General features: G+C 45.5%; 42 non-coding genes and 5 pseudogenes across 42 annotated transcripts; all 47 read left to right on the forward strand.

Moving 5' to 3' along the window:
* The first annotated feature begins 66 nt into the window (after positions 1-66).
* Positions 67-185, forward strand: LOC145079941 (5S ribosomal RNA; annotated as a pseudogene).
* Positions 186-417: 232 nt separating this feature from the next.
* Positions 418-536, forward strand: LOC145079233 (5S ribosomal RNA). Its single transcript, XR_013694751.1, has one exon. It is a non-coding gene; the product is annotated as a 5S ribosomal RNA (ribosomal RNA).
* Positions 537-902: 366 nt separating this feature from the next.
* LOC145078850 (5S ribosomal RNA) lies at positions 903-1,021 on the forward strand. Its single transcript, XR_013694380.1, has one exon. It is a non-coding gene; the product is annotated as a 5S ribosomal RNA (ribosomal RNA).
* A 235-nt stretch (positions 1,022-1,256) lies between these two features.
* Positions 1,257-1,375, forward strand: LOC145085468 (5S ribosomal RNA). Its single transcript, XR_013699866.1, has one exon. It is a non-coding gene; the product is annotated as a 5S ribosomal RNA (ribosomal RNA).
* Positions 1,376-1,612: 237 nt separating this feature from the next.
* Positions 1,613-1,731, forward strand: LOC145075102 (5S ribosomal RNA). Its single transcript, XR_013692326.1, has one exon. It is a non-coding gene; the product is annotated as a 5S ribosomal RNA (ribosomal RNA).
* A 232-nt stretch (positions 1,732-1,963) lies between these two features.
* On the forward strand, positions 1,964-2,082 carry LOC145076364 (5S ribosomal RNA). Its single transcript, XR_013692659.1, has one exon. It is a non-coding gene; the product is annotated as a 5S ribosomal RNA (ribosomal RNA).
* A 232-nt stretch (positions 2,083-2,314) lies between these two features.
* LOC145076270 (5S ribosomal RNA) lies at positions 2,315-2,433 on the forward strand. Its single transcript, XR_013692638.1, has one exon. It is a non-coding gene; the product is annotated as a 5S ribosomal RNA (ribosomal RNA).
* Positions 2,434-2,665: 232 nt separating this feature from the next.
* On the forward strand, positions 2,666-2,784 carry LOC145078909 (5S ribosomal RNA). Its single transcript, XR_013694437.1, has one exon. It is a non-coding gene; the product is annotated as a 5S ribosomal RNA (ribosomal RNA).
* A 233-nt stretch (positions 2,785-3,017) lies between these two features.
* LOC145079996 (5S ribosomal RNA) lies at positions 3,018-3,136 on the forward strand (annotated as a pseudogene).
* Positions 3,137-3,366: 230 nt separating this feature from the next.
* On the forward strand, positions 3,367-3,485 carry LOC145078735 (5S ribosomal RNA). Its single transcript, XR_013694268.1, has one exon. It is a non-coding gene; the product is annotated as a 5S ribosomal RNA (ribosomal RNA).
* A 232-nt stretch (positions 3,486-3,717) lies between these two features.
* LOC145079147 (5S ribosomal RNA) lies at positions 3,718-3,836 on the forward strand. The gene has a single exon (XR_013694669.1). It is a non-coding gene; the product is annotated as a 5S ribosomal RNA (ribosomal RNA).
* A 233-nt stretch (positions 3,837-4,069) lies between these two features.
* Positions 4,070-4,188, forward strand: LOC145078725 (5S ribosomal RNA). Its single transcript, XR_013694259.1, has one exon. It is a non-coding gene; the product is annotated as a 5S ribosomal RNA (ribosomal RNA).
* Positions 4,189-4,421: 233 nt separating this feature from the next.
* Positions 4,422-4,540, forward strand: LOC145079208 (5S ribosomal RNA). Its single transcript, XR_013694728.1, has one exon. It is a non-coding gene; the product is annotated as a 5S ribosomal RNA (ribosomal RNA).
* A 234-nt stretch (positions 4,541-4,774) lies between these two features.
* Positions 4,775-4,893, forward strand: LOC145079308 (5S ribosomal RNA). The gene has a single exon (XR_013694830.1). It is a non-coding gene; the product is annotated as a 5S ribosomal RNA (ribosomal RNA).
* Positions 4,894-5,257: 364 nt separating this feature from the next.
* Positions 5,258-5,376, forward strand: LOC145078946 (5S ribosomal RNA). Its single transcript, XR_013694477.1, has one exon. It is a non-coding gene; the product is annotated as a 5S ribosomal RNA (ribosomal RNA).
* Positions 5,377-5,611: 235 nt separating this feature from the next.
* LOC145085469 (5S ribosomal RNA) lies at positions 5,612-5,730 on the forward strand. The gene has a single exon (XR_013699867.1). It is a non-coding gene; the product is annotated as a 5S ribosomal RNA (ribosomal RNA).
* A 236-nt stretch (positions 5,731-5,966) lies between these two features.
* LOC145085634 (5S ribosomal RNA) lies at positions 5,967-6,085 on the forward strand. Its single transcript, XR_013700027.1, has one exon. It is a non-coding gene; the product is annotated as a 5S ribosomal RNA (ribosomal RNA).
* A 237-nt stretch (positions 6,086-6,322) lies between these two features.
* LOC145075106 (5S ribosomal RNA) lies at positions 6,323-6,441 on the forward strand. The gene has a single exon (XR_013692336.1). It is a non-coding gene; the product is annotated as a 5S ribosomal RNA (ribosomal RNA).
* Positions 6,442-6,673: 232 nt separating this feature from the next.
* On the forward strand, positions 6,674-6,792 carry LOC145078827 (5S ribosomal RNA). The gene has a single exon (XR_013694358.1). It is a non-coding gene; the product is annotated as a 5S ribosomal RNA (ribosomal RNA).
* Positions 6,793-7,025: 233 nt separating this feature from the next.
* Positions 7,026-7,144, forward strand: LOC145076276 (5S ribosomal RNA). The gene has a single exon (XR_013692639.1). It is a non-coding gene; the product is annotated as a 5S ribosomal RNA (ribosomal RNA).
* A 233-nt stretch (positions 7,145-7,377) lies between these two features.
* Positions 7,378-7,496, forward strand: LOC145078910 (5S ribosomal RNA). The gene has a single exon (XR_013694438.1). It is a non-coding gene; the product is annotated as a 5S ribosomal RNA (ribosomal RNA).
* Positions 7,497-7,729: 233 nt separating this feature from the next.
* LOC145079997 (5S ribosomal RNA) lies at positions 7,730-7,848 on the forward strand (annotated as a pseudogene).
* Positions 7,849-8,078: 230 nt separating this feature from the next.
* LOC145078736 (5S ribosomal RNA) lies at positions 8,079-8,197 on the forward strand. The gene has a single exon (XR_013694269.1). It is a non-coding gene; the product is annotated as a 5S ribosomal RNA (ribosomal RNA).
* A 232-nt stretch (positions 8,198-8,429) lies between these two features.
* LOC145079412 (5S ribosomal RNA) lies at positions 8,430-8,548 on the forward strand. Its single transcript, XR_013694927.1, has one exon. It is a non-coding gene; the product is annotated as a 5S ribosomal RNA (ribosomal RNA).
* Positions 8,549-8,781: 233 nt separating this feature from the next.
* LOC145078726 (5S ribosomal RNA) lies at positions 8,782-8,900 on the forward strand. Its single transcript, XR_013694260.1, has one exon. It is a non-coding gene; the product is annotated as a 5S ribosomal RNA (ribosomal RNA).
* Positions 8,901-9,133: 233 nt separating this feature from the next.
* On the forward strand, positions 9,134-9,252 carry LOC145079209 (5S ribosomal RNA). Its single transcript, XR_013694729.1, has one exon. It is a non-coding gene; the product is annotated as a 5S ribosomal RNA (ribosomal RNA).
* A 233-nt stretch (positions 9,253-9,485) lies between these two features.
* LOC145079309 (5S ribosomal RNA) lies at positions 9,486-9,604 on the forward strand. Its single transcript, XR_013694831.1, has one exon. It is a non-coding gene; the product is annotated as a 5S ribosomal RNA (ribosomal RNA).
* A 364-nt stretch (positions 9,605-9,968) lies between these two features.
* On the forward strand, positions 9,969-10,087 carry LOC145078947 (5S ribosomal RNA). The gene has a single exon (XR_013694478.1). It is a non-coding gene; the product is annotated as a 5S ribosomal RNA (ribosomal RNA).
* Positions 10,088-10,322: 235 nt separating this feature from the next.
* Positions 10,323-10,441, forward strand: LOC145073661 (5S ribosomal RNA). The gene has a single exon (XR_013691486.1). It is a non-coding gene; the product is annotated as a 5S ribosomal RNA (ribosomal RNA).
* A 235-nt stretch (positions 10,442-10,676) lies between these two features.
* On the forward strand, positions 10,677-10,795 carry LOC145085272 (5S ribosomal RNA). The gene has a single exon (XR_013699679.1). It is a non-coding gene; the product is annotated as a 5S ribosomal RNA (ribosomal RNA).
* Positions 10,796-11,031: 236 nt separating this feature from the next.
* On the forward strand, positions 11,032-11,150 carry LOC145075112 (5S ribosomal RNA). The gene has a single exon (XR_013692338.1). It is a non-coding gene; the product is annotated as a 5S ribosomal RNA (ribosomal RNA).
* A 232-nt stretch (positions 11,151-11,382) lies between these two features.
* LOC145076371 (5S ribosomal RNA) lies at positions 11,383-11,501 on the forward strand. Its single transcript, XR_013692661.1, has one exon. It is a non-coding gene; the product is annotated as a 5S ribosomal RNA (ribosomal RNA).
* A 233-nt stretch (positions 11,502-11,734) lies between these two features.
* Positions 11,735-11,853, forward strand: LOC145076281 (5S ribosomal RNA). The gene has a single exon (XR_013692640.1). It is a non-coding gene; the product is annotated as a 5S ribosomal RNA (ribosomal RNA).
* Positions 11,854-12,085: 232 nt separating this feature from the next.
* Positions 12,086-12,204, forward strand: LOC145078911 (5S ribosomal RNA). The gene has a single exon (XR_013694439.1). It is a non-coding gene; the product is annotated as a 5S ribosomal RNA (ribosomal RNA).
* Positions 12,205-12,437: 233 nt separating this feature from the next.
* On the forward strand, positions 12,438-12,556 carry LOC145079998 (5S ribosomal RNA; annotated as a pseudogene).
* A 231-nt stretch (positions 12,557-12,787) lies between these two features.
* On the forward strand, positions 12,788-12,906 carry LOC145075119 (5S ribosomal RNA). Its single transcript, XR_013692341.1, has one exon. It is a non-coding gene; the product is annotated as a 5S ribosomal RNA (ribosomal RNA).
* A 232-nt stretch (positions 12,907-13,138) lies between these two features.
* On the forward strand, positions 13,139-13,257 carry LOC145078673 (5S ribosomal RNA). Its single transcript, XR_013694209.1, has one exon. It is a non-coding gene; the product is annotated as a 5S ribosomal RNA (ribosomal RNA).
* A 233-nt stretch (positions 13,258-13,490) lies between these two features.
* LOC145076284 (5S ribosomal RNA) lies at positions 13,491-13,609 on the forward strand. Its single transcript, XR_013692641.1, has one exon. It is a non-coding gene; the product is annotated as a 5S ribosomal RNA (ribosomal RNA).
* Positions 13,610-13,841: 232 nt separating this feature from the next.
* LOC145079497 (5S ribosomal RNA) lies at positions 13,842-13,960 on the forward strand. Its single transcript, XR_013695008.1, has one exon. It is a non-coding gene; the product is annotated as a 5S ribosomal RNA (ribosomal RNA).
* A 233-nt stretch (positions 13,961-14,193) lies between these two features.
* Positions 14,194-14,312, forward strand: LOC145080151 (5S ribosomal RNA; annotated as a pseudogene).
* Positions 14,313-14,676: 364 nt separating this feature from the next.
* Positions 14,677-14,795, forward strand: LOC145078948 (5S ribosomal RNA). The gene has a single exon (XR_013694479.1). It is a non-coding gene; the product is annotated as a 5S ribosomal RNA (ribosomal RNA).
* A 235-nt stretch (positions 14,796-15,030) lies between these two features.
* On the forward strand, positions 15,031-15,149 carry LOC145076826 (5S ribosomal RNA). The gene has a single exon (XR_013692817.1). It is a non-coding gene; the product is annotated as a 5S ribosomal RNA (ribosomal RNA).
* Positions 15,150-15,385: 236 nt separating this feature from the next.
* Positions 15,386-15,504, forward strand: LOC145085392 (5S ribosomal RNA). Its single transcript, XR_013699792.1, has one exon. It is a non-coding gene; the product is annotated as a 5S ribosomal RNA (ribosomal RNA).
* A 234-nt stretch (positions 15,505-15,738) lies between these two features.
* On the forward strand, positions 15,739-15,857 carry LOC145075126 (5S ribosomal RNA). The gene has a single exon (XR_013692349.1). It is a non-coding gene; the product is annotated as a 5S ribosomal RNA (ribosomal RNA).
* A 231-nt stretch (positions 15,858-16,088) lies between these two features.
* On the forward strand, positions 16,089-16,207 carry LOC145078881 (5S ribosomal RNA). Its single transcript, XR_013694410.1, has one exon. It is a non-coding gene; the product is annotated as a 5S ribosomal RNA (ribosomal RNA).
* A 231-nt stretch (positions 16,208-16,438) lies between these two features.
* LOC145076288 (5S ribosomal RNA) lies at positions 16,439-16,557 on the forward strand. The gene has a single exon (XR_013692642.1). It is a non-coding gene; the product is annotated as a 5S ribosomal RNA (ribosomal RNA).
* A 233-nt stretch (positions 16,558-16,790) lies between these two features.
* LOC145079060 (5S ribosomal RNA) lies at positions 16,791-16,909 on the forward strand. The gene has a single exon (XR_013694586.1). It is a non-coding gene; the product is annotated as a 5S ribosomal RNA (ribosomal RNA).
* Positions 16,910-17,096: the final 187 nt, after the last annotated feature.

The following is a 17,096-nucleotide window of genomic DNA, read 5'->3' on the forward strand; positions in this document are numbered from 1 at the left end:
CATACCAAAACAAAGAAGGTTATGCGTCTTGTAACACATAAAAGCAATAAACATGGATAGTATTTCGTGTGCGATCATACCAGCACTAATGCACCGAATCCCATCAGAACTCCGCAGTTAAGCGTGCTTGGGCGAGAGTTGTACAAGGACGGGTGACCCCCTGGGATGTGGTCGTGTTGCACCCTCTTTTTCGTTGTCCGTTTGCATTTTTTTTTACATTTTACGTGCTGTTTTATGGTTTTTTATCCTTTCTTTCTTGCTATTTCTATGCTCGGGTGCCTTCCGTTTTATGGTTGATGGTTTTCGTATTTTTGGAACGGAGCCGATCGGTCACGTGGATCCCAAGCCCCGAGTACCAAAACAAAGAAGGTTCTGCGTCTTGTAACACATAAAAGCAATAAACATTGATAGTATTTCGTGTGCGATCATACCAACACTAATGCACCGTATCCCATCAGAACTCCGCAGTTAAGCGTGCTTGGGCGAGAGTAGTACTAGGATTGGTGACCCCCTGGGAAATCGTCGTGTTGCACCCCCCTTTTTCGTTGTCCGTTTGCGTTTTCTTTTTACATTTTACGTGCGTTTTTTTGGTTTTTTTCCTTTCTTTCTTGCTATTTCTATGCTCGGGTGCCCTCCGGTTCATGGTTGATGGTTTTCGTATTTTTGGAACGGAGCCGATCGGTCACATGGGTCCCACGCCCCGCGTACCAAAACAAAGTAGGCTCTGCGTCTTGTAACACATAAAAGCAATAAACATGGATAGTATTTTGTGTGCTATCATACCAGCACTAATGCACCGAATCCCATCAAAACTCCGCAGTTAAGCGTGCTTGGGCGAGAGTGGTACAAAGAAAGTTCTGCGTCTGGTAACACATAAAAGCAATGAACATGAATAGTATTTCGGGTGTGATTATACCAGCACTAATGCACCGGATCCTATCAGACCTCCGCAGTTAAGCGAGCTTGGGCGAGAGTAGTACTCGGATTGGTGACCCCCTGGGAAGTCCTCGTGTTGCACCCCCTTTTTAGTTTGTCCGTTTGTGTTTTCTTTTTTACATTTTACGTGCAGTTTTTTGGTTTTTTTTCCTTTCTTTCTTGCTATTTCTATGCTCAGGTGCCCTCCGGTTCATGGTTGATGGTTTTCGTATTTTTGGAACGGAGCCGATCAGTCACGTAGGTCCCACGCCCCGCGTACCAAAACAAAGGAAGTTCTGCCTCTGGTAACACATAAAAGCAATGAACATGAATAGTATTTCGGGTGCGATCATACCAGCACTAATGCACTGGATCCCATCAGACCTCCGCAGTTAAGCGTGCTTGGGCGAGAGTAGTACTAGGATTGGTGACCCCCTGGGAAGTCCTCGTGTTGCACCCCCATTTTTAGTTTGTCCGTTTGCGTTTTTTTTTTTACATTTTACGTGCGGTTTTTTGTTTTTTTTTTCCTTTCTTTCTTGCTATTTCTATGCTTGGGTGCCCTCCGGTTCATGGTTCATGGTTTTCGTATTTTTGGAACTGAGTCGATCGGTCACATGGGTCCCACGCCCCGCGTACCAAAACAAAGAAGGTTATGCGTCTTGTAACACATAAAAGCAATAAACATGGATAGTATTTCGTGTGCGATCATACCAGCACTAATGCACCGAATCCCATCAGAACTCCGCAGTTAAGCGTGCTTGGGCGAGAGTTGTACAAGGATGGGTGACCCCCTGGGAAGTGCTCGTGTTGCACCCTCTTTTTCGTTGTCCGTTTGCATTTTTTTTAACATTTTACATGCGGTTTTTTGGTTTTTTTTGCTTTCTTTCTGGCTATTTCTATGCTCGGGTGCCTTCCGGTTTATGGTTGATGGTTTTCGTATTTTTGGAAGGGAGCCGATCGGTCACGTGGATCCCACCCCCCGCGTACCAAAACAAAGAAGGTTCTGCGTCTTGTAACACATAAAAGCAATAAACATGGATAGTATTTCGTGTGCGATCATACCAGCACTAATGCACCGAATCCCATCAGAACTCCGCAGTTAAGCGTGCTTGGGCGAGAGTAGTACTTGGATTGGTGACCCCCTGGGAAGTCCTCGTTTTGCACCCTCCTTTTTCGTTGTCCGTTTGCGTTTTTTTTTACATTTTACGTGCGGTTTTTTGGTTTTTTTCCATTCTTTCTTGCTATTTCTATGCTCGGGTGCCCTCCGGTTTATGGTTGATGGTTTTCGTATTTCTGGAACGGAGCCGATCAGTCACGTACGTCCTACGCCCCGCGTACCAAAACAAAGGAGGTTCTGCGTCTGGTAAAACATAAAAGCAATAAACATGGATAGTATTTCGGGTGCGATCATACTAGCACTAATGCATCGAATCCGATCAGAACTCCGCAGTTAAGCGTGCTTGGGCGAGAGTAGTACAAGGATGGGTGACCCCCTGTGAAGTCCTCGTGTTGCACCCCCCTTTTTCGTTGTCCGTTTGCATTTTTTTTACATTTTACGTGTGGTTTTTTGTTTTTTTTCCTTTCTTTCTCGGGTATTTCTATGCTCGGGTGCCTTCCGGTTTATGGTTGATGGTTTTCGTATTTTTGGAACGGAGCCGGTCGGTCACGTGAATCCCACGCCCCGCGTACAAAAGCAAAGGAGATTATGCGTCTTGTAACACATAAAAGCAATAAACATGGATATTATTTTGCGTGTGATCATAACAGCACTAATGCACCAGATCCCATCAGAACTCCGCAGTTAAGCGTGCTTGGGCGAGAGTAGTACTAGGATTGGTGACCCCCTGGGAAATCCTTGTGTTGCACCCCCCTTTTTCGTTGTCCGTTTGCGTTTTCTTTTTACATTTTACGTGTGGTTTTTTGGTTTTTTTCCTTTCTTTCTTGCTATTTCTATGCTCGGGTGCCCTCCGGTTCATGGTTGATGGTTTTCGTATTTTTGGAACGGAGCCAATCGGTCACATGGGTCCCGCGCCCCGCGTACCAAAACAAAGTAGGCTCTGCGTCTTGTAACACATAAAAGCAATAAAAATGGATAGTATTTCGTGTGGTATCACACCAGCACTAATGCACCGAATCCCATCAGAACTCCGCAGTTAAGCGTGCTTGGGCGAGAGTAGTACAAGGATGGGTGACCCCCTGGGATGTGCTCGTGTTGCATCCTCTTTTTCGTTGTCCGTTTGCATTTTTTTTACATTATACGTGCTGTTTTTTTGTTTTTTTCCTTTCTTTCTTGCTATTTCTATGCTCGGGTGCCCTCCGGTTCATGGTTCATGGTTTTCGTATTTTTGGAACTGAGTCGATCGGTCACATGGGTCCCACGCCCCGCGTACCAAAACAAAGAAGGTTATGCGTCTTGTAACACATAAAAGCAATAAACATGGATAGTATTTCGTGTGCGATCATACCAACACTAATGCACCGAATCCCATCAGAACTCCGCAGTTAAGCGTGCTTGGGCGAGAGTTGTACAAGGATGGGTGACCCCCTGGGAAGTGCTCGTGTTGCACCCTCTTTTTCGTTGTCCGTTTGCATTTTTTTTAACATTTCACGTGCGGTTTTTTGGTTTTTTTTGCTTTCTTTCTTGCTATTTCTATGCTCGGGTGTCTTCCGGTTTATGGTTGATGGTTTTCGTATTTTTGGAACGGAGCCAATCGGTCACGTGGATCCCACGCCCCGCGTACAAAAACAGAGGAGATTATGCGTCTTGTAACACATAAAAGCAATAAACATGGATATTATTTTGGGTGTGATCATAACAACACTAATGTACCGGATCCCATCAGAACTCCGCAGTTAAGCGTGCTTGGGCGAGAGTAGTACTTGGATTGGTGACCCCCTGGGAAGTCCTCGTTTTGCACCCTCCTTTTTCGTTGTCCGTTTGCGTTTTTTTTTTACATTTTCCGTGCGGTTTTTTGGTTTTTTTCCATTCTTTCTTGCTATTTCTATGCTCGGGTGCCCTCCGGTTCATGGTTGATGGTTTTCGTATTTCTGGAACGGAGCCGATAAGTCACGTACGTCCTACGCCCCGCGTACCAAAACAAAGGAGGTTCTGCGTCTGGTAAAACATAAAAGGAATAAACATGGATAGTATTTCGGGCGCGATCATACTAGCACTAATGCATCGAATCCGATCAGAACTCCGCAGTTAAGCGTGCTTGGGCGAGAGTAGTACAAGGATGGGTGACCCCCTGTGAAGTCCTCGTGTTGCACCCCCCTTTTTTGTTGTCCGTTTGCATTTTTTTTTACATTTTACGTGCGGTTTTTTGTTTTTTTTCCTTTCTTTCTCGGGTATTTCTATGCTCGGGTGCCTTCCAGTTTATGGTTGATGGTTTTCGTATTTTTGGAACGGAGCCGATCGGTCACGTGGATCCCACGCCCCGCGTACAAAAACAAAGGAGATTCTGAATCTTGTAACACATAAAAGTAATAAAGATGGATATTATTTTGGGTCTGATCATAACAGCACTAATGCACCGGATCCCATCAGAACTCCGCAGTTAAGCGTGCTTGGGCGAGATTAGTACTAGGATTGGTGACCCCCTGGGAAATCGTCGTGTTGCACCCCCCTTTTTCGTTGTCCGTTTGCGTTTTCTTTTTACGTTTTACGTGCGGTTTTTTGGTTTTTTTTCCTTTCTTTCTTGCTATTTCTATGCTCGGGTGCCCTCCGGTTCATGGCTGATGGTTTTCGTATTTTTGGAACGGAGCCGATCGGTCACATGGGTCCCACGCCCCGCGTACCAAAACAAAGTAGGCTCTGCGTCTTGTAACACATAAAAGCAATAAACATGGATAGTATTTTGTGTGCTATCATACCAGCACTAATGCACCGAATCCCATCAGAACTCCGCAGTTAAGCGTGCTTGGGCGAGAGTGGTACAAGGATGGGTGACCCCCTGGGATGTGCTCGTGTTGCACCCTCTTTTTCGTTGTCCGTTTGCACTTTTTTTACATTTTACGTGCGGTTTTATGGTTTTTTATCCTTTCTTTCTTGCTATTTCTATGCTCGGGTGCCTTCCGTTTTATGGTTGATGGTTTTCGTATTTTTGGAACGGAGCCGATCGGTCCCATGGGTCCCACACCCCGCGTACCAAAACAAAGTAGGCTCTGCCTCTTGTAACACATAAAAGCAATAAACATGGATAGTCTTTTGTGTGCTATCATACCAGCACTAATGCACCGAATCCCATCAAAACTCCGCAGTTAAGAGTGCTTGGGCGAGAGTGGTACAAAGGAAGTTCTGCGTCTGGTAACACATAAAAGCAATGAACATGAATAGTATTTCGGGTGCGATCATACCAGCACTAATGCACCGGATCCTATCAGACCTCCGCAGTTAAGCGAGCTTGGGCGAGAGTAGTACTAGGATTTGTGACCCCCTGGGAAGTCCTCGTGTTGCACCCCCTTTTTAGTTTGTCCGTTTGCGTTTTCTTTTTTACATTTTACGTGCGGTTTTTTGGTTTTTTTTCCTTTCTTTCTTGCTATTTCTATGCTCTGGTGCCCTCCGGTTCATGGTTGATGGTTTTCGTATTTTTGGAACGGAGCCGATCAGTCACGTAGGTCCCACGCCCCGCGTACCAAAACAAAGGAAGTTCTGCCTCTGGTAACACATAAAAGCAATGAACATGAATAGTATTTCGGGTGCGATCATACCAGCACTAATGCACTGGATCCCATCAGACCTCCGCAGTTAAGCGTGCTTGGGCGAGAGTAGTACTAGGATTGGTGACCCCCTGGGAAGTCCTCGTGTTGCACCCCCTTTTTAGTTTGTCCGTTTGTGTTTTCTTTTTTACATTTTACGTGCGGTTTTTTGGTTTTTTTTTCCTTTCTTTCTTGCTATTTCTATGCTCCGGTGCCCTCCGGTTCATGGTTGATGGTTTTCGTATTTTTGGAACGGAGCCGATCAGTCACGTAGGTCCCACGCCCCGCGTACCAAAACAAAGGAAGTTCTGCCTCTGGTAACACATAAAAGCAATGAACATGAATAGTATTTCGGGTGCGATCATACCAGCACTAATGCACCAGATCCCATCAGACCTCCGCAGTTAAGCGTGCTTGGGCGAGAGTAGTACTAGGATTGGTGACCCCCTGGGAAGTCCTCGTGTTGCACCCCCATTTTTAGTTTGTCCGTTTGCGTTTTTTTTTTTTACATTTTACGTGCGGTTTTTTGTTTTTTTTTCCTTTCTTTCTTGCTATTTCTATGCTTGGGTGCCCTCCGGTTCATGGTTCATGGTTTTCGTATTTTTGGAACTGAGTCGATCGGTCACATGGGTCCCACGCCCCGCGTACCAAAACAAAGAAGGTTATGCGTCTTGTAACACATAAAAGCAATAAATATGGATAGTATTTCGTGTGCGATCATACCAGCACTAATGCACCGAATCCCATCAGAACTCCGCAGTTAAGCGTGCTTGGGCGAGAGTTGTACAAGGATGGGTGACCCCCTGGGAAGTGCTCGTGTTGCACCCTCTTTTTCGTTGTCCGTTTGCATTTTTTTTAACATTTTACATGCGGTTTTTTGGTTTTTTTTGCTTTCTTTCTGGCTATTTCTATGCTCGGGTGCCTTCCGGTTTATGGTTGATGGTTTTCGTATTTTTGGAAGGGAGCCGATCGGTCACGTGGATCCCACCCCCCGCGTACCAAAACAAAGAAGGTTCTGCGTCTTGTAACACATAAAAGCAATAAACATGGATAGTATTTCGTGTGCGATCATACCAGCACTAATGCACCGAATCCCATCAGAACTCCGCAGTTAAGCGTGCTTGGGCGAGAGTAATACTTGGATTGGTGACCCCCTGGGAAGTCCTCGTTTTGCACCCTCCTTTTTCGTTGTCCGTTTGCGTTTTTTTTTTACATTTTACGTGCGGTTTTTTGGTTTTTTTCCATTCTTTCTTGCTATTTCTATGCTCGGGTGCCCTCCGGTTTATGGTTGATGGTTTTCGTATTTCTGGAACGGAGCCGATCAGTCACGTACGTCCTACGCCCCGCGTACCAAAACAAAGGAGGTTCTGCGTCTGGTAAAACATAAAAGCAATAAACATGGATAGTATTTCGGGTGCGATCATACTAGCACTAATGCATCGAATCCGATCAGAACTCCGCAGTTAAGCGTGCTTGGGCGAGAGTAGTACAAGGATGGGTGACCCCCTGTGAAGTCCTCGTGTTGCACCCCCCTTTTTCGTTGTCCGTTTGCATTTTTTTTACATTTTACGTGTGGTTTTTTGTTTTTTTTTCCTTTCTTTCTCGGGTATTTCTATGCTCGGGTGCCTTCCGGTTTATGGTTGATGGTTTTCGTATTTTTGGAACGGAGCCGGTCGGTCACGTGAATCCCACGCCCCGCGTACAAAAACAAAGGAGATTATGCGTCTTGTAACACATAAAAGCAATAAACATGGATATTATTTTGCGTGTGATCATAACAGCACTAATGCACCAGATCCCATCAGAACTCCGCAGTTAAGCGTGCTTGGGCGAGAGTAGTACTAGGATTGGTGACCCCCTGGGAAATCCTTGTGTTGCACCCCCCTTTTTCGTTGTCCGTTTGCGTTTTCTTTTTACATTTTACGTGTGGTTTTTTAGTTTTTTTCCTTTCTTTCTTGCTATTTCTATGCTCGGGTGCCCTCCGGTTCATGGTTGATGGTTTTCGTATTTTTGGAACGGAGCCAATCGGTCACATGGGTCCCACGCCCCGCGTACCAAATCAAAGTAGGCTCTGCGTCTTGTAACACATAAAAGCAATAAAAATGGATAGTATTTCGTGTGGTATCACACCAGCACTAATGCACCGAATCCCATCAGAACTCCGCAGTTAAGCGTGCTTGGGCGAGAGTAGTACAAGGATGGGTGACCCCCTGGGATGTGCTCGTGTTGCATCCTCTTTTTCGTTGTCCGTTTGCATTTTTTTTACATTATACGTGCTGTTTTTTTGTTTTTTTCCTTTCTTTCTTGCTATTTCTATGCTCGGGTGCCCTCCGGTTCATGGTTCATGGTTTTCGTATTTTTGGAACTGAGTCGATCGGTCACATGGGTCCCACGCCCCGCGTACCAAAACAAAGAAGGTTATGCGTCTTGTAACACATAAAAGCAATAAACATGGATAGTATTTCGTGTGCGATCATACCAACACTAATGCACCGAATCCCATCAGAACTCCGCAGTTAAGCGTGCTTGGGCGAGAGTTGTACAAGGATGGGTGACCCCCTGGGAAGTGCTCGTGTTGCACCCTCTTTTTCGTTGTCCGTTTGCATTTTTTTTAACATTTCACGTGCGGTTTTTTTGTTTTTTTTGCTTTCTTTCTGGCTATTTCTATGCTCGGGTGTCTTCCGGTTTATGGTTGATGGTTTTCGTATTTTTGGAACGGAGCCGATCGGTCACGTGGATCCCACGCCCCGCGTACAAAAACAAAGGAGATTATGCGTCTTGTAACACATAAAAGCAATAAACATGGATATTATTTTGGGTGTGATCATAACAACACTAATGTACCGGATCCCATCAGAACTCCGCAGTTAAGCGTGCTTGGGCGAGAGTAGTACTTGGATTGGTGACCCCCTAGGAAGTCCTCGTTTTGCACCCTCCTTTTTCGTTGTCCGTTTGCGTTTTTTTTTTACATTTTCCGTGCGGTTTTTTGGTTTTTTTCCATTCTTTCTTGCTATTTCTATGCTCGGGTGCCCTCCGGTTCATGGTTGATGGTTTTCGTATTTCTGGAACGGAGCCGATAAGTCACGTACGTCCTACGCCCCGCGTACCAAAACAAAGGAGGTTCTGCGTCTGGTAAAACATAAAAGGAATAAACATGGATAGTATTTCGGGCGCGATCATACTAGCACTAATGCATCGAATCCGATCAGAACTCCGCAGTTAAGCGTGCTTGGGCGAGAGTAGTACAAGGATGGGTGACCCCCTGTGAAGTCCTCGTGTTGCACCCCCCTTTTTTGTTGTCCGTTTGCATTTTTTTTTACATTTTACGTGCGGTTTTTTGTTTTTTTTCCTTTCTTTCTCGGGTATTTCTATGCTCGGGTGCCTTCCAGTTTATGGTTGATGGTTTTCGTATTTTTGGAACGGAGCCGATCGGTCACGTGGATCCCACGCCCCGCGTACAAAAACAAAGGAGATTCTGAATCTTGTAACACATAAAAGCAATAAAGATGGATATTATTTTGGGTCTGATCATAACAGCACTAATGCACCGGATCCCATCAGAACTCCGCAGTTAAGCGTGCTTGGGCGAGATTAGTACTAGGATTGGTGACCCCCTGGGAAATCGTCGTGTTGCACCCCCCTTTTTCGTTGTCCGTTTGCGTTTTCTTTTTACGTTTTACGTGCGGTTTTTTGGTTTTTTTCCTTTCTTTCTTGCTATTTCTATGCTCGGGTGCCCTCCGGTTCATGGCTGATGGTTTTCGTATTTTTGGAACGGAGCCGATCGGTCACATGGGTCCCACGCCCCGCGTACCAAAACAAAGTAGGCTCTGCGTCTTGTAACACATAAAAGCAATAAACATGGATAGTATTTTGTGTGCTATCATACCAGCACTAATGCACCGAATCCCATCAGAACTCCGCAGTTAAGCGTGCTTGGGCGAGAGTGGTACAAGGATGGGTGACCCCCTGGGATGTGCTCGTGTTGCACCCTCTTTTTCGTTGTCCGTTTGCACTTTTTTTACATTTTACGTGCGGTTTTATGGTTTTTTATCCTTTCTTTCTTGCTATTTCTATGCTCGGGTGCCTTCCGTTTTATGGTTGATGGTTTTCGTATTTTTGGAACGGAGCCGATCGGTCCCATGGGTCCCACACCCCGCGTACCAAAACAAAGTAGGCTCTGCCTCTTGTAACACATAAAAGCAATAAACATGGATAGTCTTTTGTGTGCTATCATACCAGCACTAATGCACCGAATCCCATCAAAACTCCGCAGTTAAGAGTGCTTGGGCGAGAGTGGTACAAAGGAAGTTCTGCGTCTGGTAACACATAAAAGCAATGAACATGAATAGTATTTCGGGTGCGATCATACCAGCACTAATGCACCGGATCCTATCAGACCTCCGCAGTTAAGCGAGCTTGGGCGAGAGTAGTACTAGGATTTGTGACCCCCTGGGAAGTCCTCGTGTTGCACCCCCTTTTTAGTTTGTCCGTTTGCGTTTTCTTTTTTACATTTTACGTGCGGTTTTTTGGTTTTTTTTCCTTTCTTTCTTGCTATTTCTATGCTCTGGTGCCCTCCGGTTCATGGTTGATGGTTTTCGTATTTTTGGAACGGAGCCGATCAGTCACGTAGGTCCCACGCCCCGCGTACCAAAACAAAGGAAGTTCTGCCTCTGGTAACACATAAAAGCAATGAACATGAATAGTATTTCGGGTGCGATCATACCAGCACTAATGCACTGGATCCCATCAGACCTCCGCAGTTAAGCGTGCTTGGGCAAGAGTAGTACTAGGATTGGTGACCCCCTGGGAAGTCCTCGTGTTGCACCCCCTTTTTAGTTTGTCCGTTTGTGTTTTCTTTTTTACATTTTACGTGCGGTTTTTTGGTTTTTTTTCCTTTCTTTCTTGCTATTTCTATGCTCCGGTGCCCTCCGGTTCATGGTTGATGGTTTTCGTATTTTTGGAACGGAGCCGATCAGTCACGTAGGTCCCACGCCCCGCGTACCAAAACAAAGGAAGTTCTGCCTCTGGTAACACATAAAAGCAATGAACATGAATAGTATTTCGGGTGCGATCATACCAGCACTAATGCACCGGATCCCATCAGACCTCCGCAGTTAAGCGTGCTTGGGCGAGAGTAGTACTAGGATTGGTGACCCCCTGGGAAGTCCTCGTGTTGCACCCCCATTTTTAGTTTGTCCGTTTGCGTTTTTTTTTTTACATTTTACGTGCGGTTTTTTGTTTTTTTTTCCTTTCTTTCTTGCTATTTCTATGCTTGGGTGCCCTCCGGTTCATGGTTCATGGTTTTCGTATTTTTGGAACTGAGTCGATCGGTCACATGGGTCCCACGCCCCGCGTACCAAAACAAAGAAGGTTATGCGTCTTGTAACACATAAAAGCAATAAACATGGATAGTATTTCGTGTGCGATCATACCAGCACTAATGCACCGAATCCCATCAGAACTCCGCAGTTAAGCGTGCTTGGGCGAGAGTTGTACAAGGATGGGTGACCCCCTGGGAAGTGCTCGTGTTGCACCCTCTTTTTCGTTGTCCGTTTGCATTTTTTTTAACATTTTACATGCGGTTTTTTGGTTTTTTTTGCTTTCTTTCTGGCTATTTCTATGCTCGGGTGCCTTCCGGTTTATGGTTGATGGTTTTCGTATTTTTGGAAGGGAGCCGATCGGTCACGTGGATCCCACCCCCCGCGTACCAAAACAAAGAAGGTTCTGCGTCTTGTAACACATAAAAGCAATAAACATGGATAGTATTTCGTGTGCGATCATACCAGCACTAATGCACCGAATCCCATCAGAACTCCGCAGTTAAGCGTGCTTGGGCGAGAGTAGTACTTGGATTGGTGACCCCCTGGGAAGTCCTCGTTTTGCACCCTCCTTTTTCGTTGTCCGTTTGCGTTTTTTTTTTACATTTTACGTGCGGTTTTTTGGTTTTTTTCCATTCTTTCTTGCTATTTCTATGCTCGGGTGCCCTCCGGTTTATGGTTGATGGTTTTCGTATTTCTGGAACGGAGCCGATCAGTCACGTACGTCCTACGCCCCGCGTACCAAAACAAAGGAGGTTCTGCGTCTGGTAAAACATAAAAGCAATAAACATGGATAGTATTTCGGGTGCGATCATACTAGCACTAATGCATCGAATCCGATCAGAACTCCGCAGTTAAGCGTGCTTGGGCGAGAGTAGTACAAGGATGGGTGACCCCCTGTGAAGTCCTCGTGTTGCACCCCCCTTTTTCGTTGTCCGTTTGCATTTTTTTTACATTTTACGTGTGGTTTTTTGTTTTTTTTCCTTTCTTTCTCGGGTATTTCTATGCTCGGGTGCCTTCCGGTTTATGGTTGATGGTTTTCGTATTTTTGGAACGGAGCCGGTCGGTCACGTGAATCCCACGCCCCGCGTACAAAAACAAAGGAGATTATGCGTCTTGTAACACATAAAAGCAATAAACATGGATATTATTTTGCGTGTGATCATAACAGCACTAATGCACCAGATCCCATCAGAACTCCGCAGTTAAGCGTGCTTGGGCGAGAGTAGTACTAGGATTGGTGACCCCCTGGGAAATCCTTGTGTTGCACCCCCCTTTTTCGTTGTCCGTTTGCGTTTTCTTTTTACATTTTACGTGTGGTTTTTTGGTTTTTTTCCTTTCTTTCTTGCTATTTCTATGCTCGGGTGCCCTCCGGTTCATGGTTGATGGTTTTCGTATTTTTGGAACGGAGTCAATCGGTCACATGGGTCCCACGCCCCGCGTACCAAAACAAAGTAGGCTCTGCGTCTTGTAACACATAAAAGCAATAAAAATGGATAGTATTTCGTGTGGTATCACACCAGCACTAATGCACCGAATCCCATCAGAACTCCGCAGTTAAGCGTGCTTGGGCGAGAGTAGTACAAGGATGGGTGACCCCCTGGGATGTGCTCGTGTTGCATCCTCTTTTTCGTTGTCCGTTTGCATTTTTTTTACATTATACGTGCTGTTTTTTTGTTTTTTTTCCTTTCTTTCTTGCTATTTCTATGCTCGGGTGCCCTCCGGTTCATGGTTCATGGTTTTCGTATTTTTGGAACTGAGTCGATCGGTCACATGGGTCCCACGCCCCGCGTACCAAAACAAAGAAGGTTATGCGTCTTGTAACACATAAAAGCAATAAACATGGATAGTATTTCGTGTGCGATCATACCAGCACTAATGCACCGAATCCCATCAGAACTCCGCAGTTAAGCGTGCTTGGGCGAGAGTTGTACAAGGATGGGTGACCCCCTGGGAAGTGCTCGTGTTGCACCCTCTTTTTCGTTGTCCGTTTGCATTTTTTTTAACATTTCACGTGCGGTTTTTTGGTTTTTTTTGCTTTCTTTCTGGCTATTTCTATGCTCGGGTGTCTTCCGGTTTATGGTTGATGGTTTTCGTATTTTTGGAACGGAGCCGATCGGTGACGTGGATCCCACGCCCCGCGTACAAAAACAAAGGAGATTATGCGTCTTGTAACACATAAAAGCAATAAACATGGATATTATTTTGGGTGTGATCATAACAACACTAATGTACCGGATCCCATCAGAACTCCGCAGTTAAGCGTGTTTGGGCGAGAGTAGTACTTGGATTGGTGACCCCCTGGGAAGTCCTCGTTTTGCACCCTCCTTTTTCGTTGTCCGTTTGCGTTTTTTTTTTACATTTTCCGTGCGGTTTTTTGGTTTTTTTCCATTCTTTCTTGCTATTTCTATGCTCGGGTGCCCTCCGGTTCATGGTTGATGGTTTTCGTATTTCTGGAACGGAGCCGATAAGTCACGTACGTCCTACGCCCCGCGTACCAAAACAAAGGAGGTTCTGCGTCTGGTAAAACATAAAAGGAATAAACATGGATAGTATTTCGGGTGCGATCATACTAGCACTAATGCATCGAATCCGATCAGAACTCCGCAGTTAAGCGTGCTTGGGCGAGAGTAGTACAAGGATGGGTGACCCCCTGTGAAGTCCTCGTGTTGCACCCCCCTTTTTTGTTGTCCGTTTGCATTTTTTTTACATTTTACGTGCGGTTTTTTGTTTTTTTTCCTTTCTTTCTCGGGTATTTCTATGCTTGGGTGCCTTCCAGTTTATGGTTGATGGTTTTCGTATTTTTGGAACGGAGCCGATCGGTCACGTGGATCCCACGCCCCGCGTACAAAAACAAAGGAGATTCTGAATCTTGTAACACATAAAAGCAATAAAGATGGATATTATTTTGGGTCTGATCATAACAGCACTAATGCACCGGATCCCATCAGAACTCCGCAGTTAAGCGTGCTTGGGCGAGATTAGTACTAGGATTGGTGCCCCCCTGGGAAATCGTCGTGTTGCACCCCCCTTTTTCGTTGTCCGTTTGCGTTTTCTTTTTACATTTTACGTGCGGTTTTTTGGTTTTTTTCCTTTCTTTCTTGCTATTTCTATGCTCGGGTGCCCTCCGGTTCATGGCTGATGGTTTTCGTATTTTTGGAACGGAGCCGATCGGTCACATGGGTCCCACGCCCCGCGTACCAAAACAAAGTAGGCTCTGCGTCTTGTAACACATAAAAGCAATAAACATGGATAGTATTTTGTGTGCTATCATACCAGCACTAATGCACCGAATCCCATCAGAACTCCGCAGTTTAGCGTGCTTGGGCGAGAGTGGTACAAGGATGGGTGACCCCCTGGGATGTGCTTGTGTTGCACCCTCTTTTTCGTTGTCCGTTTGCACTTTTTTTACATTTTACGTGCGGTTTTATGGTTTTTTATCCTTTCTTTCTTGCTATTTCTATGCTCGGGTGCCTTCCGTTTTATGGTTGATGGTTTTCGTATTTTTGGAACGGAGCCGATCGGTCCCATGGGTCCCACGCCCCGCGTACCAAAACAAAGTAGGCTCTGCCTCTTGTAACACATAAAAGCAATAAACATGGATAGTCTTTTGTGTGCTATCATACCAGCACTAATGCACCGAATCCCATCAAAACTCCGCAGTTAAGAGTGCTTGGGCGAGAGTGGTACAAAGGAAGTTCTGCGTCTGGTAACACATAAAAGCAATGAACATGAATAGTATTTCGGGTGCGATCATACCAGCACTAATGCACCGGATCCTATCAGACCTCCGCAGTTAAGCGAGCTTGGGCGAGAGTAGTACTAGGATTTGTGACCCCCTGGGAAGTCCTCGTGTTGCACCCCCTTTTTAGTTTGTCCGTTTGCGTTTTCTTTTTTACATTTTACGTGCGGTTTTTTGGTTTTTTTTCCTTTCTTTCTTGCTATTTCTATGCTCTGGTGCCCTCCGGTTCATGGTTGATGGTTTTCGTATTTTTGGAACGGAGCCGATCAGTCACGTAGGTCCCACGCCCCGCGTACCAAAACAAAGGAAGTTCTGCCTCTGGTAACACATAAAAGCAATGAACATGAATAGTATTTCGGGTGCGATCATACCAGCACTAATGCACTGGATCCCATCATACCTCCGCAGTTAAGCGTGCTTGGGCGAGAGTAGTACTAGGATTGGTGACCCCCTGGGAAGTCCTCGTGTTGCACCCCCTTTTTAGTTTGTCCGTTTGTGTTTTCTTTTTTACATTTTACGTGCGGTTTTTTGGTTTTTTTTTCCTTTCTTTCTTGCTATTTCTATGCTCCGGTGCCCTCCGGTTCATGGTTGATGGTTTTCGTATTTTTGGAACGGAGCCGATCAGTCACGTAGGTCCCACGCCCCGCGTACCAAAACAAAGGAAGTTCTGCCTCTGGTAACACATAAAAGCAATGAACATGAATAGTATTTCGGCTGCGATCATACCAGCACTAATGCACCGGATCCCATCAGAACTCCGCAGTTAAGCGTGCTTGGGCGAGAGTAGTACTAGGATTGGTGACCCCCTGGGAAGTCCTCGTGTTGCACCCCCATTTTTAGTTTGTCCGTTTGCGTTTTTTTTTTTACATTTTACGTGCGGTTTTTTGTTTTTTTTCTTTCTTTCTTGCTATTTTTATGCTCGGGTGCCCTCCGGTTCATGGTTCATGGTTTTCGTATTTTTGGAACTGAGTCGATCGGTCACATGGGTCCCACGCCCAGCGTACCAAAACAAAGAAGGTTATGCGTCTTGTAACACATAAAAGCAATAAACATGGATAGTATTTCGTGTGCGATCATACCAGCACTAATGCACCGAATCCCATCAGAACTCCGCAGTTAAGCGTGCTTGGGCGAGAGTTGTACAAGGATGGGTGACCCCCTGGGAAGTGCTCGTGTTGCACCCTATTTTTCGTTGTCCGTTTGCATTTTTTTAACATTTTACGTGCGGTTTTTTGGTTTTTTTTGCTTTCTTTCTGGCTATTTCTATGCTCGGGTGCCTTCCGGTTTATGGTTGATGGTTTTCGTATTTTTGGAACGGAGCCGATCGGTCACGTGGATCCCATGCCCCGCGTACAAAAACAAAGGAGATTATGCGTCTTGTAACACATAAAAGCAATAAACATGGATATTATTTTGGGTGTGATCATAACAACACTAATGCACCGGATCCCATCAGAACTCCGCAGTTAAGCGTGCTTGGGCGAGAGTAGTACTTGGATTGGTGACCCCCTGGGAAGTCCTCGTTTTGCACCCTCCTCTTTCGTTGTCCGTTTGCGTTTTTTTTACATTTTACGTGCGGTTTTTTGGTTTTTTTCCATTCTTTCTTGCTATTTCTATGCTCGGGTGCCCTCCGGTTCATGGTTGATGGTTTTCGTATTTCTGGAACGGAGCCGATCAGTCACGTACGTCCTACGCCCCGCGTACCAAAACAAAGGAGGTTCTGCGTTTGGTAAAACATAAAAGCAATAAACATGGATAGTATTTCGGGTGCGATCATACTAGCACTAATGCATCGAATCCGATCAGAACTCCGCAGTTAAGCGTGCTTGGGCGAGAGTAGTACAAGGATGGGTGACCCCCTGTGAAGTCCTCGTGTTGCACCCCCCTTTTTCGTTGTCCGTTTGCATTTTTTTTACATTTTACGTGCGGTTTTTTGTTTTTTTTTCCTTTCTTTCTCGGGTATTTCTTTGCTCGGGTGCCTTCCGGTTTATGGTTGATGGTTTTCGTATTTTTGGAACGGAGCCGGTCGGTCACGTGGATCCCACGCCCCGCGTACAAAAACAAAGGAGATTATGCGTCTTGTAACACACAAAAGCAATAAACATGGATATTATTTTGGGTGTGATCATAACAGCACTAATGCACCGGATCCCATCAGAACTCCGCAGTTACGCGTGCTTGGGCGAGAGTAGTACTAGGATTGGTGACCCCCTGGGAAATCGTCGTGTTGCACCCCCCTTTTTCGTTGTCCGTTTGCGTTTTCTTTTTACGTTTTACGTGCGGTTTTTTGGTTTTTTTCCTTTCTTTCTTGCTATTTCTATGCTCGGGTGCCCTCCGGTTCATGGTTGATGGTTTTCGTATTTTTGGAACGGAGCCGATCGGTCACATGGGTCCCACGCCCCGCGTACCAAAACAAAGTAGGC

Source organism: Lactuca serriola, chromosome 1, assembly GCF_051521515.1.
Source record: "Lactuca serriola cultivar US96UC23 chromosome 1, Lser_US96UC23_V15, whole genome shotgun sequence".
Lineage (NCBI taxonomy): Eukaryota > Viridiplantae > Streptophyta > Magnoliopsida > Asterales > Asteraceae > Lactuca > Lactuca serriola.